At 35.6% G+C, this 14,540-nt stretch overlaps 1 protein-coding gene across 1 annotated transcript in view; it reads left to right on the top strand.

Annotated features, from left to right (window-relative positions):
• Positions 1-14,540, top strand: part of FRK (fyn related Src family tyrosine kinase) — a 105,260-nt gene that overhangs the window by 13,563 nt on the left and 77,157 nt on the right. The window lies entirely within an intron of this gene.

Below are 14,540 nucleotides of genomic sequence, written 5' to 3'. Positions count from 1 at the left end.
AGAATGATCTGATCTTGTTTTTTGATCTATCATGGTCACAGAGTGGCCTTGTCTAATGTTGCTGTTTTGTGTGATTATTTATGTTCAACAGGAGAACAGCAAGGCCTTAGTTATAAGTGCCAGGCCAACTCCTGGATGTCAGGGGCTGCTTTTCTCTTTTTCCGCCAACATAAAACAGATGCTGATGAATGCTGTAAGAGTAGCACAAACTGTCTGTCATGAAACATGCAGTAAAATTGTTCAATGGATCAAAGAAAAAGCAAATATGTGGATGAATGTGTGCAAAGGTAGGAAAAGATCAGTCCTGCTTTGCAGAAAATCACACCTTTTTGTTTTTAGAGTTCAGTTCACATGACCCCTCTTCCAAGAAGCTTTTTCTAACCTTCGTAATTTGTTCTCATGATTTTGTATTTTTTGTGAGTAGAGCAACAGTTAATAATGATTGATGTTTATTGAGGGCTTACCATTGTACTACTCACCACACAAATAACTTCACTTGCATTACCTTATATATTACAACCTTATGAAGAAGATACCTTTATTACTTTCATTTATAGATGAGGAGACTCAAGCTAGGAGAGTTGAAGTAAACTTCTCAAAGCTAATAAATGATGGGACTGAGAGTTGCTTGCTCCCAGACTGCCTCCAGAGTTTGCACTTTTATCATATAATGGCTGGCTGTAAAATTTTTGTCTTTAATATAAGACTGTGCAGTTTCCTGTATCATGTCTAGAAAACTATTTAAGACAGTATTTCTGCTCCAGAAAATTTATAATCTCAGGAGGTAAGATCATCAATTTCCTCCTGAAATTGTAAATTCTCTATAGTGGAAACACTATCTTACTCAGTTTTACTCAGTGCTTATTGATGGGACACTTCAGAACAAGTTGTTGAAGATGGAGGAAGAGAAATAAAAGTATATTCCGGGATTGGTAAATTGTATGGTTTAGTTGACACATTCATGGAGAGAGCAATGAGGAATAAATCTGGAAAAAGAGGTGGGGATGAGTATTTGGCAAATACCATGTGTGCCAGGTTGAAGAGTTTGGTTTTTGTCTGGTAGGAAATACATGGAAAGTAGAGCTTTGTAAAGACTATTGATGTGGGAATGAACTGGGGAAGTGAGAAGCTAGGCAGGAGTAGGGAAGTTGTTTCAAAGGTCCTCAGCATGAGATTATAAGTGTTAAATTGTGGCTCTGTTATAAAAAGTAAAAAAAGGAAGAGTAGGGATTGGAACAATCTAGTGAGTAAAAAATCAAGAAGACTTAGGGGAAGGGAAATAATTAATATTTTAAGTTATCTTTGATATGCTAAGCACATAAAAGTATATACATGAGCGAATTTAATTTTTATAGTAGCCCTGCAATGTAACTTTACTTATTACTGATGAAAAATTGAAACTCAAATTTAAATAAATCCAAGAGTATTTTATCTGGTAAATAATAGAAGCTAAACTACAAATCAGATTTAGGAGGAGAGAAAGGGAGAGGGTTAAAAAATATGACCTGAGACATGGTGAAATATTAAGAGCAATATACATTTCATAAGATAATTATTATTGGGGCTTATGGTTGAATAGAAAGAAAGACAGTACATTCATTTTTTCAGCAATGTTGAATTTGAAGTACTGGTAAGTCATCTCAATGAAGATATCAAGGAGAAATTCAGAAATACAAAAAGCGTGGCAAAGAGACAAGTCTATTTTATAAAGATGGATTTTTGAAGGCATTTACCCAGAGATGTTTATAGATGTTATGGGAATATAAAAACTGCAGAGTATTGTAGGCTTCACATGGATTATAAGAACCATAAAGTAAGAGTCTAAGAAACAGGAGACAGGGCCAAAGATCAACTCTTTAGAAATGTCCATAGTTTAGGTGAGTAAGTGGGCTATGTAGATCTAAGTAATGGCCCTGTTTGTTCATACCTCCTTGCATCCATACTCTTTGGTAGTCTCTCACACAAACTCTCAGTTTGGCTAATAGAACAATAGTAAATGTGACAAAAACTGAGATTGAAAATCGCTTGCATGTTGGTGCTAGTTTTCTTATTGCTTTTGAATTTGTGCAACTACCATGAAAAACCCAAGCCAATCTCCTGGAGATTGGGGGACCATGTGATAAGGGGACCTATTTGTCTCAGCTGACTCACCAGTTGACCAGACTCATGATGGAACGCAGCTAAGATCAGCGGAGTCCATCCCAAATTGCTCACCTTTAGATGCATGAATTAGCAAAGTAGTTGTTATGAAGCAAAACCTAATTAATACAGGGAAGGAGCCCTGGCCGGTTTGGCTCAGTGGTTAGAGCATCGGCCTGCAGTCCAGAGAGACCCGGGTTCGGTTCCCGCTAAGGGCGCGCACCTCGGTTGCAGTTTGTCCCCAGCCCTGGTTGGCTGTGTGGGTGGCAGCCACTCGATGTGTCCCTTTCACATGGATGTTTCTCTCTCTATCTCTGTTCCTCTCTCTCCCTCCCACTCTACCTGAACAAAAAATGGAAAAATGTCCTCGGGTGAGGATAAAAAAAAAAAAAAAAAAAATACAGGGAAGGAAAAGAGACACTGAAGAAACAATGAAGAAGAATTCATAAAAGTAGAAAAAAATAAAGAACAACTCTTTCAAAATAAGATAGAATGTCAAGAAAGAGGTTTTGGGTCAAATGCTAAAGAAAAGTCAGAGAATGAGTAAAAAGGGAAAGACCATTAGATTTGCTGAAAGATTACTGGTGACACTATAAAATAGTGTCATAAAACAATTATGGATGATGGCATGCAGTAAAGAGATGGTTATAATGGAGAACTTCATGTTCTGTCTGGGACTCTGCACTGGGAATTTCAGGCTGGGTTGAGCTGTAGAAAGAGTGTTGCATGATAGGGTTCTACACTTGGAACTTGGATCCATCTATGAGCATTGTGAGGTCCAAGGGACTATGTTTATTTGGTTGGGGTTTACATGAAGGTTTTATCTTCTCTAGGGCATATAAGTGGGTAGCTTTTCAACATCTTTTGTTTGGTTTGAATATTTGGTATTTGGAGGTTGGGGCAGAGTAAGAATAGGTTGAAGGTTCATCTTTAGCACAGTTTGGTCTTCCCAAAATTGTTGGAAAAATTAATGTTTTTTTTTCTTGGGTGCTATTCTCCCAAGTCGTGGGATCATTCATATGGGAAGATTGAGATAAATGATAGGTCTTAATGTAGAAACAGCAAATATATATAACTTTTAAAGAAGTTTGTCTATGAAGGAGAAATATAGGGTAGAATAGTAAGGAGCCATCTTGATCACAACTTACTTGGAAATACTGAATCACTTTAAAAGCTCCTACATGGCATTTACATTTTTCATACTTATTTTCTATGGTATAGTAGTGGTACTATTTTGCAAAATAAAAAAGAATGCACTCAGGTCCACCTATTCCAGTAATGTTTTATACTTAAATAGCCAACATGGTCCTATTTGCATTTCCCAGAAGACAGATAGGGAGCTGGTTAGGTAAGCCCAGATTGCCTTCTATTGTATACTATAGTTATAGGATAGTTCTCTGTTTAGTTTCAGACTACTATAATACAGTGAATACAGTGCTGCTGTTCAGATAAAAACAGTACCTAATCGACTCAATACCTTGTATCTGTGTTATGCAATTGTTGATAGGAAAACAGGCAGATACTGGTTTTGATGCTCAATCAGCTTGAACTGTCTGCATTCTCTTATCTGAAGCCTAATTTACAAAAGCTTATAAAAATAGAAAGTCATGCTATTGACTTAGTGGGTCCTGGGAAAATGGTAGAAAGCAAAGTAGTTACATATTAGTGGAGATCAAAGAATCCCAACAGATGATTTCCACTTATGATAATTTTGGTATTTAATGAACCTCCCGGTATCATTTAAAGCATAATTATACACTTCCAAAAAATGAATATTACAAAATATTCTAGTTTATCAATGGCTTCTTTTAACATTATTGCTTTAATAAATATGTTTGATAAATACAAAAATTATCTGCAACTTTAAGGTAAGTTTTAAAGCATGATGATTAAGGAATACTCATATAACCAGCTAGCCCATGATCTCAAGTGTTAATAGTAAAGGGCCTGTAAGTTCCTTCCCTGCCCTATCCCTGGAGTAATATCTTTTACCTAGAAAATGTTAATAGAAACTCAACTTCTAACTGAAATTAGACTGGAGTTGACTGGAATCAATCCAAATGTCCATCAATAAGAGGGATAAATTGTGGTTTATTTATTTATGAAATATTATACAATAGTAAAAATGATTGAGATGCATGCAACAGCACTGATAAATTGGAAGCATAATGTTGCATTAAAAGAAAAATTTAAGAGCTTGCATATAATATGAATCTATTTTATAATGACTACAAATAAGAAAAAAACAAAGAATATATTGGCGTGCATGTTAGTAAAGTATAAAATAAAGTATGGGAATGATAAACAGAGCTATTTGATTTACTCATCTGAGCATTGTAGATTCTGTATTTCTCTAAAATATTTAAGGATATGATTAGAAGTTACTTATGTTATGAAAAATAAATGGTAGCAAATCTGTTGACCAAAAGGTCAAATATAGATATTGTGATTGAACATATGTAGTTCATGACTCTACCTTCCTCACAAAAGTATGTTCACTGAATTATTCTTTAATATTATCCTCTTAACATAAATACAAAAGACACAAAAAGATGTAGCTTTTGCAATATCTGTTGTCATTACCTGCCATGACATTTACGTTACCCTCCTCCCACATTCCAGTGACAAGAATCCTTAACCTGCAGACCATGAACTCCTAGTGGTTCTAGAGGTAGATCTGAAACAGTGCCTATACCCTGCGGAATTGTATATAAAATTTGTGTAATGTATGTTTGTGCATTTCTTTAGGATAAGGAGTTATGGGTTTTATCGTTTTCTAAAAGGAATCATGTTTTTAAAAAGTGTGAGAACCTGTGTTATAAAATTAGCACAGGTAAAGTTTGTTTCTTTTGAAAAAATTAATTTACTTCCTTATAATAGTTAATACAAATTTATTACATATCACTGATTTTTTTTTTTTTTTTCATCCTTAGTTCCCAGGAAGTTCAGAGTCCAGTTAAATGCTAATTCATAATAATCATATTTGACCTTATCTGGCTTATGTTCTTCCTTGTTTTGTTTTTTTTTCTTTCATTTTTGAATCCTCCTTTTTTTATTCCTGTTCTATAGAAGATATATTAAGTTTTGTGGGGGGGGTCTATTATTATAACTTACTTTAATACATACACAATAATTATTAGTTCATATATATTTTATGCTTTAGAAATTTAAATTATAAGAAAAAAGATTTCTATCTTAATTTGTGTACTAATTAAAAAATCAGTTTAAAATTATCTGTTTGAGCTTTGTTGAGAGACTTAATTCTAAGCCAAACATGAAAGACTGAATACACCTTGCTCCCACTTTGCTTTTCTGACTGTAATACTAGTTGGATCTCTCTCCCTTGCCTCTTACCCTTTTGTTTTATTTCTTTTCAGTTTCAACCAGGCATACATTTATTTGTCTGCTGGAGAATTTGACACAACCTCTTCCTCCTTCTCCCTGTTTCTGGGATTGCAGTCAGTGTGTGTTTGTGCACCTGCATGAGGTTCATTCTGGTTATCTCTTGATCTGCAGAGTGAGGCAGGAAAGTGTGCTTAGTAGGGGCTCAACCCTGTTTGAGACCCATGTGCATTAGAGGAGAAACATACAAGGAGATAAGGAAAAATAGACACAAAAGGAAGGAGGGGCCACAATGGTTGAAAATGTGGGTAAAAAATGCAGATAAATTATAATACACATAAAAAAAGATGCAAGGAACAAACAGAAGATCCCATAAGAAAAGAAAACAACTAATGTTTAAGGAAGACGAAATGAGAGTGTATGAAAAAAGAGAGATTAAGAAAGGGGATTGAGGAGCAGATAATAGCATGGCTTGGCTTCTAGTTGAGGGAAGACTAGATAAGGATACTATGCTAAGAATGGAAATAAGACAAATGTGGGCATGATTCTAGGCCTGTATGATTTTAACTGTATTTCAAAAAATATCCCTGGAGCTTTTGCATGTGTGTTACATGAGGATTTATACTAAGGAGACTATGACCAGATGTAACTTTTCAATTCAAGCTTTACTGCTGGGTCCATAGTGAAGAAAATAAAGTGCTAATTTAATTCTTTTCTTCCCTCATTTTACATTCTTTTACCATCCAAATGTATATTACAATTTAGAGTTGATTATCACTCACAATGTAAGAAGAAAAACAACCCCCCGCAAATACACATACCTACTCTACAGAGAGTGAAACCAGGTAAGTGACTTCAGAAACCTAAAAATGAGTTGATCTCCTACACTGTGAGAAAATTGGGTTAAAACAACTTAATGGTGATACAGAAGTCTTTTACGTTTGCTAATAAAAATTGATTGTTTAGGCAAGGTGGTAAAACAAAAGATATCTGTAGGCAGGGGACTAGAGGAAGTTAATAGCCTTTCTTGGCTCCTAGTGATTTAGCAAGTGTCACAAAGTAATGACACATTTGGGTGTGTCTTATATTCTCCATTAGGGCAAACTTAAGGATTTGTTATTTCCTGATTAAATAGTTAAAGGAATGCTATGTTAATAAGAAAAACAGCTTTTATTCTGATAGCATGTTCATATGTAGAATATGAAATCGCTTTTTGAGGAGTTAAAACAACTGAACAAGTATCAAGGAAGGTTTACATAAGCTTCTGCACAGTTATGTTGTTGACTTTTCCTACAGAGCTCACTTATTTCACTCACCTTGTCTGCACATTTCCACTTGCAGTTAAGATGCCTGATATTTATCCTATAAAGCTATGCCATTTATTTAAAGGGAAAAATACTATTTTTTTTCTTTTTCAAAGGAATATTTTCAGTTTATTTGACTTTGAAAGTAACTTTAACAGTGGCTAATCTTCAAATGCAAAGGAAGAACATCTCCCAGAAATCTTTGTTCAACACTTCTGGGAAGATAACATACTTCAAAAAAACATTTTAACATTCTAACTGCATTGTTGCAACTGGCAGAGATCATTGAACACACTTAGTGATTTAGTTTTGTAAAGAGAATATTATGAGAAAAATAAACCTAGCTTGTTTTTTAAACCTATGTTTTTATCCATTTGACAACTTTTGGTTGCTATAATTTTGTCATTGTAAAGAAATAGGAGTGTAAATAATGAATGGTTTAGTCTGATCCAGCAGAAAGTCAGAATATTTGCTGAGGGCAATCCAAGTAATTGGCAAAGTTCACTGCATTCCTGGAGCTTACTTTATCTAATGGATCTCAGCACCCGCTGAAAGAGGAGTGAAATTATCCCTATTACTCAGGGATTTGTGGTGGAAAGAGGCTTTGTCCAAGCAAAGAAGGAAACTTTGTCATTTCTTCTCAAATTGCTGATCTATTTTCAGAAACAAAGTCTGGTCAGACAGACTTACTGAAAAGAGCAGACAGATGAACTCTCTGTTTCTTTTCTGTCCATATACTTTCCTTAGAATGGAAAACTGAAATGAAATCATGTTTAATGGAACTTAGAGGTATGGTCATTGAGGAAGAGAACCAGGGGAAGAGAAAGGACACAGATGGAATGAGGACAAGATGGGGGAGAAAAATGACAGAAGTAAGGGAGGAGAATGCAATACTTAAATTTCTATTCCAAAGAAAAGTAACCACTGCCAGTCACTGTGAATGTTCTTCTCTATTGTAAATAGAAACCATGGAAACAGACATTCACCTGTTCATTCTTTTTCTTGGGGGGGGGGGGGTAGTTGTTGCAACACAAAAACTCTACCTTTTTACTTAGCCACCAATACTGGGGGAAAAAATAGTACAGCAGATAATTAAGAAAAACATTTCATAGTTCTTTTAAGAGATCAACAAGTTAGAAAGTTTGATTTTAAGAAGTAGTTACATGGATTACATGCTGATTTTCTTTGCTTCATCTTTTTTGATTCAGGCATATATCAGCAGATTATAAATTTGAAAGAGAATTTTCAATCAATGTAATGAAGTAGAAGGTTTCTGAAAGTATGTTTTTGATGGATTGGTAGAAGTGAGTAATGGTTGTGGTCATATTGAAAAAGAGTAAGCAAGTTTGAAATGTACCCGATTCTTAAGCATTCTGTGTGTTCAACTGAATTTGAGTATCTGTATAGTGATTTTTTATAAAAATTCTTGCCCTCTCGTAAGTTCATCATGGTGATTTAAACTTTACTTATAAAGAAGTAAATTATTTTTCAGAACCATTTTCTTGGAAAGCCATATATCAGAAAAAAGAAGATACTCTTTTTTTTTCAAAAACAATTTTTCTTTGTTGATTTTAGAGAGAGAGGAATGAAGAGGGAGAGAGAAATAGAAACATTGATGAGAGAGAACATTGAATGGCCGCCTCCTGCATGCCCCCACTGGGGATTGGGCCCATAGTCTGGGCATGTGCCCTGACTGGGAATCAACCTGTGACCTCTTGGTGGATGGGTCAATGCTCAGCTAGTAAGCCACGCTGGCTGGGCAAAATACACATTCTTATAAACAACTCTAGTTTTTCCCAGCACATTAATCTCCTCTCCTGTACAGCAAACCTTTGAAAAAGTTGCCTATACTCGGGGTTCTGTCTTTTCCTCCTCTCTCTCTACCTCTCTTCCTGTCTCTTACTATTATTATTTTTACTATGGAAAATTTCTAACCTTTGCAAACGTATAAAAAACAGTATTCTCATGTACTGTCATTCAGCTTAAACAATTACTAACACGTGGCAATCCCATTTTATCCTTATTTTCCTTCTTCCTATCCCTATCTGTACCCTACCACTGTGTTATTTTGAAGCAAATTCTATCATCATATAATTCTATCTGTAAATTCTTCTGTAGGTATGTTTAAAAGACATGAAGTATCTTAACAAACAATTATAGTGATCACTCCTAACAAATAAAATAAGTCCCTGATATTTCAAATATCCAGTCAGTGTGAAACTTCCCATAGTCTAACAAACCTTTTTTAAGGCTTTGTTTGTTTGAATTCACATTTCTGTGTGGATGTATTTTGTTGTTTGTTTTTGAATATAAATAAGGTGCATACATTATAATTGGTTGATTTGCCTCTTAATCTTTTAAAACATGGATCTCTCCTTTGTGTTTATTTCCTTGATATTTACTTCCTTTGCCTGTAGAGTTTTCCACAATCTGGATTTACTGACTGATTCTCTCTTGAACCCACTGCAATTGGGCTTTTACTCTTACCACTCTGGGAAGCTGCTCTTATCAAAGGTCACTAAGGAAACTCCACATTACACAGTCCATTGGCCAGTTCTTAATCCTCATTTTAGTTATCTTATCAACATTATTTAACACACTTGGTAATTCCACCATCCTTAATATACTTCCTTGAATCGATTGCCAGGACAGCCACTCACCTGTTTTCCTTCTACAATAGTGACCAAGATATTTGTGCTGGTTCCTTCTCTTTTCCTTGACCATTAAATGTCAGAGGACCTAGTCCTCAACCTTGCTCCTCTTTTCTATCTACTCTTACTCTATTGGTCATCTCATTTAACTTGAGACATATATTCATGCATATTCACTGATCTATTTGATATTACTATATCCAAATGGAAGTTTCCAAATTCCAGACACATATCTAACACTTTTATTTTATTTGTTTATTTTTATTTAATTAATTTATTTTTGTTACAGAAGTTTCTCCTTTTTCCCCCACTGACACCCCGCTTCCCCACCCTCCCTGCCCTGTCCTCAGCTTTGTTGTCCATGTCCATTGTTAATGTATACATGCATATAAGTTCTGTGGTTTATCTCTCCCCCCGACCCCCTCTTCTGGGGATTGTTAGTCTGTACCCATGTCTGTGGGACTACCCCGTTCCTCAGACTGTTATATTCATTATATTCCACAAATAAGTGAGATCATGTAATATTTGTCTTTCTCTGCTTGGCTGTTTTGCTTAGGATAATACTTTCCAGGTCCCTCCATGTCATCTCAAAGGATAAGAGATCTTTCTTTCTTACAGCTGCATAGTACTCCATTGTGTATATATGTACCACAGCTTTTTTATCCATTCGTCTACAGATGGACATTTGGGCTGTTTCCAGATCCTAGCTATTGTAAATAGTGCTGCTATAAACATGGGGGTACATATATTCTTTTTGATTGGTGTTTCAGGCTTCTTAGTGTATATTCCTAGAAGTGGGATCACTATGTCAAATGGAAGTTCAATTTTTAATTTTTTGAGGTAACACCATAGTGTTTTCCATAGTGGCTGCACCAGTCTGCATTCCCACCAGCAGTGTACCAGAGTCCCCTTTTCTCCACACCCTTGCCAACACTTATTGTTTGATGATTTGTTGATGGCGGCCATTATGACAGTGTGAGGTGATACCTCATTGTTGTTTTAATTTGCATCTCTCTGATGATTAGTGATGTTGAGCATTTCTTCATATGTCTCTTAGCCATTTGTATGTCCTGTTTGGAGAGGTGTCTATTTAGTTCCTCGGCCCATTTTTTAATTGGGTTCTTTGTCTTCGCTTTGTTGAGCTGTATGAGCACTCTCTATAAATAGGAAATTAACCCCTGATCTGATGTATCATTGGCAATTATGCTGTCCCATAGAGTGGGTTGCCTTTCCATTTTGGTGGTGGTTTATTTTGCAGTACAGGAGCTTTTGAGCTTGATGTAGTCCCATGTGTTCATTTTTTCCTTTGTTTCCTTTGCCTTAGGTGCTGTATCAGTGAAAATTGTGCTGCGTATGATGTCTGAAATTTTGTTGCCTACATTTTTTTCTAGGATTTTTATGGATTCATGAATTACATTTAAGTCTTTTATCTATTTTGAGTTTATTCTTGTGTGTGGTGTAAGTAGATGGTCTAGTTTCATTTTTTTTTACATGTGGCTATCCAATTTTCCCAACACCATTTATTAAAGAGGCTGTCTTTACTCCACTGTATGCTCTTGCCCTCTTTGTCAAACATTAATTGAGCATATTGCTTTGGGCCCATTTCTGGGTTCTCTGTTCTGTTCTATTGATCTATTTGCCTGTTCTTGTGCTAGTACCAGGCTGTTTTGATTACAGTGGCTTTGTAGTATAACCTGAGATCTGGTAATGTGATCCCTTCAACTTTGTTCTTCTTTTTGAAGATTGCTGTGGCCAATCAAGGTCTTTTTTGGTTCCATATGAACTTTTGAAATATTTGTTCTGTGAAGTATGTCATTGGTATTTTGATGGGGATTGCTTTGAATCTATAGATTGTTTTGGGTAGTATGGACATTTTAATGATGTTAATTCTTCCAATTCATGAACAAGGTATGTGCTTCCATTTTTTTATATCTTCTTCGATTTCTTTTTTCAATAACCTATAGTTTTCAGTGAATAGGTCCATTATTTCTTTGGTTAAGTTTATTCCCTAGGTATCTTAATTTTTTTACTGTGATGGTAAATGGAATTTTTTTTTTTTTTAGTTTCTGTTTCTGTGAGTTCATCATTAGAGTATAAGAATGCCGTAGATTTCTTGTTAATTGTGTATCCAGCTCCTTTCCCAAATTCATTTATTTATTTATTTTATTTATTTATTTTTATCCTTACCTGAGGACATTTTTCCATTTTTTGTACAGATAGAGTGGGAGGGAGAGAGAGGAAGAGAGAGAGAGAGAAACATCGATGTGAAAGGGACACATCGAGTGGCTGCCACCCGCACAACCAACCAGGGCCAGGGACAAACTGTAACCGAAGTACGTGCCCTTAGTGGGAACCGAACCCGGGTCTCTCCATACCGCAGGCCGACGCTCTAACCGCTGAACCAAACCGGCCAGGGTGCCAAATTCATTTATTAAGTCTAGTAGATTTTTGATGGAGTCTTTGGGGTTTTCTATGTATAGTATCATGTCATCTGTGAATAATGACAGTTTCACTTCCTCCTTTCCAATTTGGATCCCTATTATTTTTTTCTTCCTGTCTGATTGCTGTGGCTAAGACTTCCAGTACTGTGTTAAATAAGAGTGGCAAAAGTGGGCATGCTTGTCTTGTTCCTGTTCTTAAGGGAAATGCTTTTAGTTTTTGACCATTGAGTATGATGTTGGCTGTAGGTCTTTCATATATGGCCTTTATTGTATCGAGATATGATCCCTCTATTCCCAGATTGCTGAGCATTTTTATTAGAAATGGGTGCTAGATTCTGTCAAATGCTTTTTTAGCATCTATTGATATGATCATATGATTTTTATCTTTCATTTTGTTTATGTGGTGTATCACATTTATTGATTAGCGAATATTGTACCAGCCTTGCATCCCTGGGATGAATCCCACTTGATCATGGTGAATAATTTTTTTCATGTATTTCTGGATTTGATTTGCTAGTATTTTGTTCAGAATTTTGGCATCTATGTTCATCAGGGATATTGGCCTGTAGTTTTCTTTCTTTGTAGTGACTTTTTCTGGTGTTGGAATTAGAATTATGTTGGCCTCATAAAACGAGTTTGGAAGTGTTCCTTCTTCTTGAATTTCTTGAAATACTTTGAGGAGAATGAGTATTAGTTCTTCTTTGAATGTTTGGTAAAATTGCCCCATGAAGCTGTCCGGGCCTGAGCTTTTGTTTGCTGGGAGAGTCTTGATTACATCTTCAATTTCTTTTGTTGTTACTGGTCTGTTCAAGTTTTATATCTCTTCCCGGTTCAGTTTTGGGAGACTATGTGTTTCTAGTAATTTGTCCATTTCGTAGAGATTGTCAAATTTGTTTCCGTATAATTGTTCATAATATTTGTTCACAGTCCTTTGTATTTCTGTGTTGTCAGTTATTATTTCTCCTCTTTCATTTTGTGTATTTGTGTTCTCTCTCTTTGTTTCTTGGTGAGTCTAACTAAGTGTCCATCAATCTTGTATATGTTTTCGAAGAACCAGCTCTTTGTTTTATATCCTTTGCCTTGTTTTTATGGTCCCCATGTCATTTATTTCTGCTCTGATCTTTATTATTTCTTTCCTTCTAGTTGCTCTGGGGTTCTCTTTTTGTTTGCTTTCCAGTTCTTTAAGTTGTGAGGTTATATAGTCTATTAGAAATTTTTGTTTCTTGAGGTAAGCCTGTAGTGCTATGAACTTCCCTCTCAGAACTGCGTTCGCTGCATCCCATAGCTTTTGTGTTGTTGTGTGTTCATTGTCATTGGGTTCCAGAAAGTTTTTAATTTCTTCCTTGATCTCCATGGTAACCCATTCATTGTTCAATAACGTGCTATTTAGCCACCATGTTTTCAAATGTCTTTGCATGTTCTTGTTGCAATTGATTTCTAGTTTCATGCCATTGTGATCTGAGAAGATGCTTGATATGATTTCAATCTTCTTGAACTTGTAGAGACTTAATTTTTTCCCTAACATGTGGTCTTTCCTTGAGAATGTCCCATGTGCACTTGAGAAGAATGTGAATTCTGCAGTTTTGGGGTGTAATTCTCTGTAGATATCTATTAAATTCATTTAGAGTCTGTGTAATGTTGTTAATTTTTTGTCTAGATGATCTATCCAATGATTTCAGCGGGGTGTTGAAGTACCCTGCTATGATTGTATTGCTATCAATTTCTCCTTTGAAGTCCTCCAGAAGATTTTTAATATATGTTGGTGCTCCTATATTGGGTGCATATATGTTTACCAAGGTTATATCTTCCTGTAGGATAGATCCTTTCAATATTATGTAGTGGCCTTCTTTGTCTCTAGTTATGGTCTTCATTTTGAAATGTACTTTTTCAGATATGAGTATTGCTACCCCACCTTTTTTTTTTTCCTTTCTGTTTGCTTGAAAGATTTTTTCCCATCCCTTCACTTTCAACCTATGTGAGTCTTTTGTTGTGAGGTGGGTATCTTGTAAACAGCATATATGTGAGTCATGCTTTCTTATCCCATCAGCTACTGTGTCTTTTTATCAGAGCATTCAAACAATTCACATTTAAGGTGATAATTGATATGTACTTATTTATTGCCAATTTTGTTTATTGTGGTTATATTTTCTTCCTATTTCTTCTACTAATTACAGCAGGGTTTTTTTTTTTAGCATTTCTTGCAGTGCTGGTTTGGTGTTAATATATTCCCTTAGCCTTTTTTCTGGTCTGGTAAGTTGTTTATTTGACCTTCTATTTTGAATGATTGCCTTGCTGGATAGAGTAGTCTTCGATTCAGATTCTTGTTTTTCATGACCTTGATTACTTCATGCCACTCCCTTCTGGCCTGTAGTGTGTCTGTTGAGAAGTCAGCTGAGATCCTTATGGGGTTTCCTTTGTAGGTAACCTGTTGATTATCTCTTGTTGCCTTTAGGTTTCTCTCTTTGTCTTTAATTTTTGGCATTTTAATTACTATGTGTCTTGGTGTGGGCCTGTTTGGGCTGTTCTTACTTGGGCTCTCTGTGCTTCTTGAACTTGAATGCCTTCTTTCCTCACCAAATTAGGAAAGTTTTCTGTCGCTATTTCCTCAAATATATTCTCTAATCCTTGCCCATTTTCTTCCTCTTCGGGGACTCCTATAATGC

Source organism: Molossus molossus, unplaced genomic scaffold, assembly GCF_014108415.1.
Source record: "Molossus molossus isolate mMolMol1 unplaced genomic scaffold, mMolMol1.p scaffold_m16_p_8, whole genome shotgun sequence".
NCBI classification, from domain to species: Eukaryota; Metazoa; Chordata; class Mammalia; order Chiroptera; family Molossidae; genus Molossus; species Molossus molossus.
The sequence above is the reverse complement of the archived record's forward strand: the minus strand, read 5'-3'. Positions and strand labels throughout refer to the sequence as shown.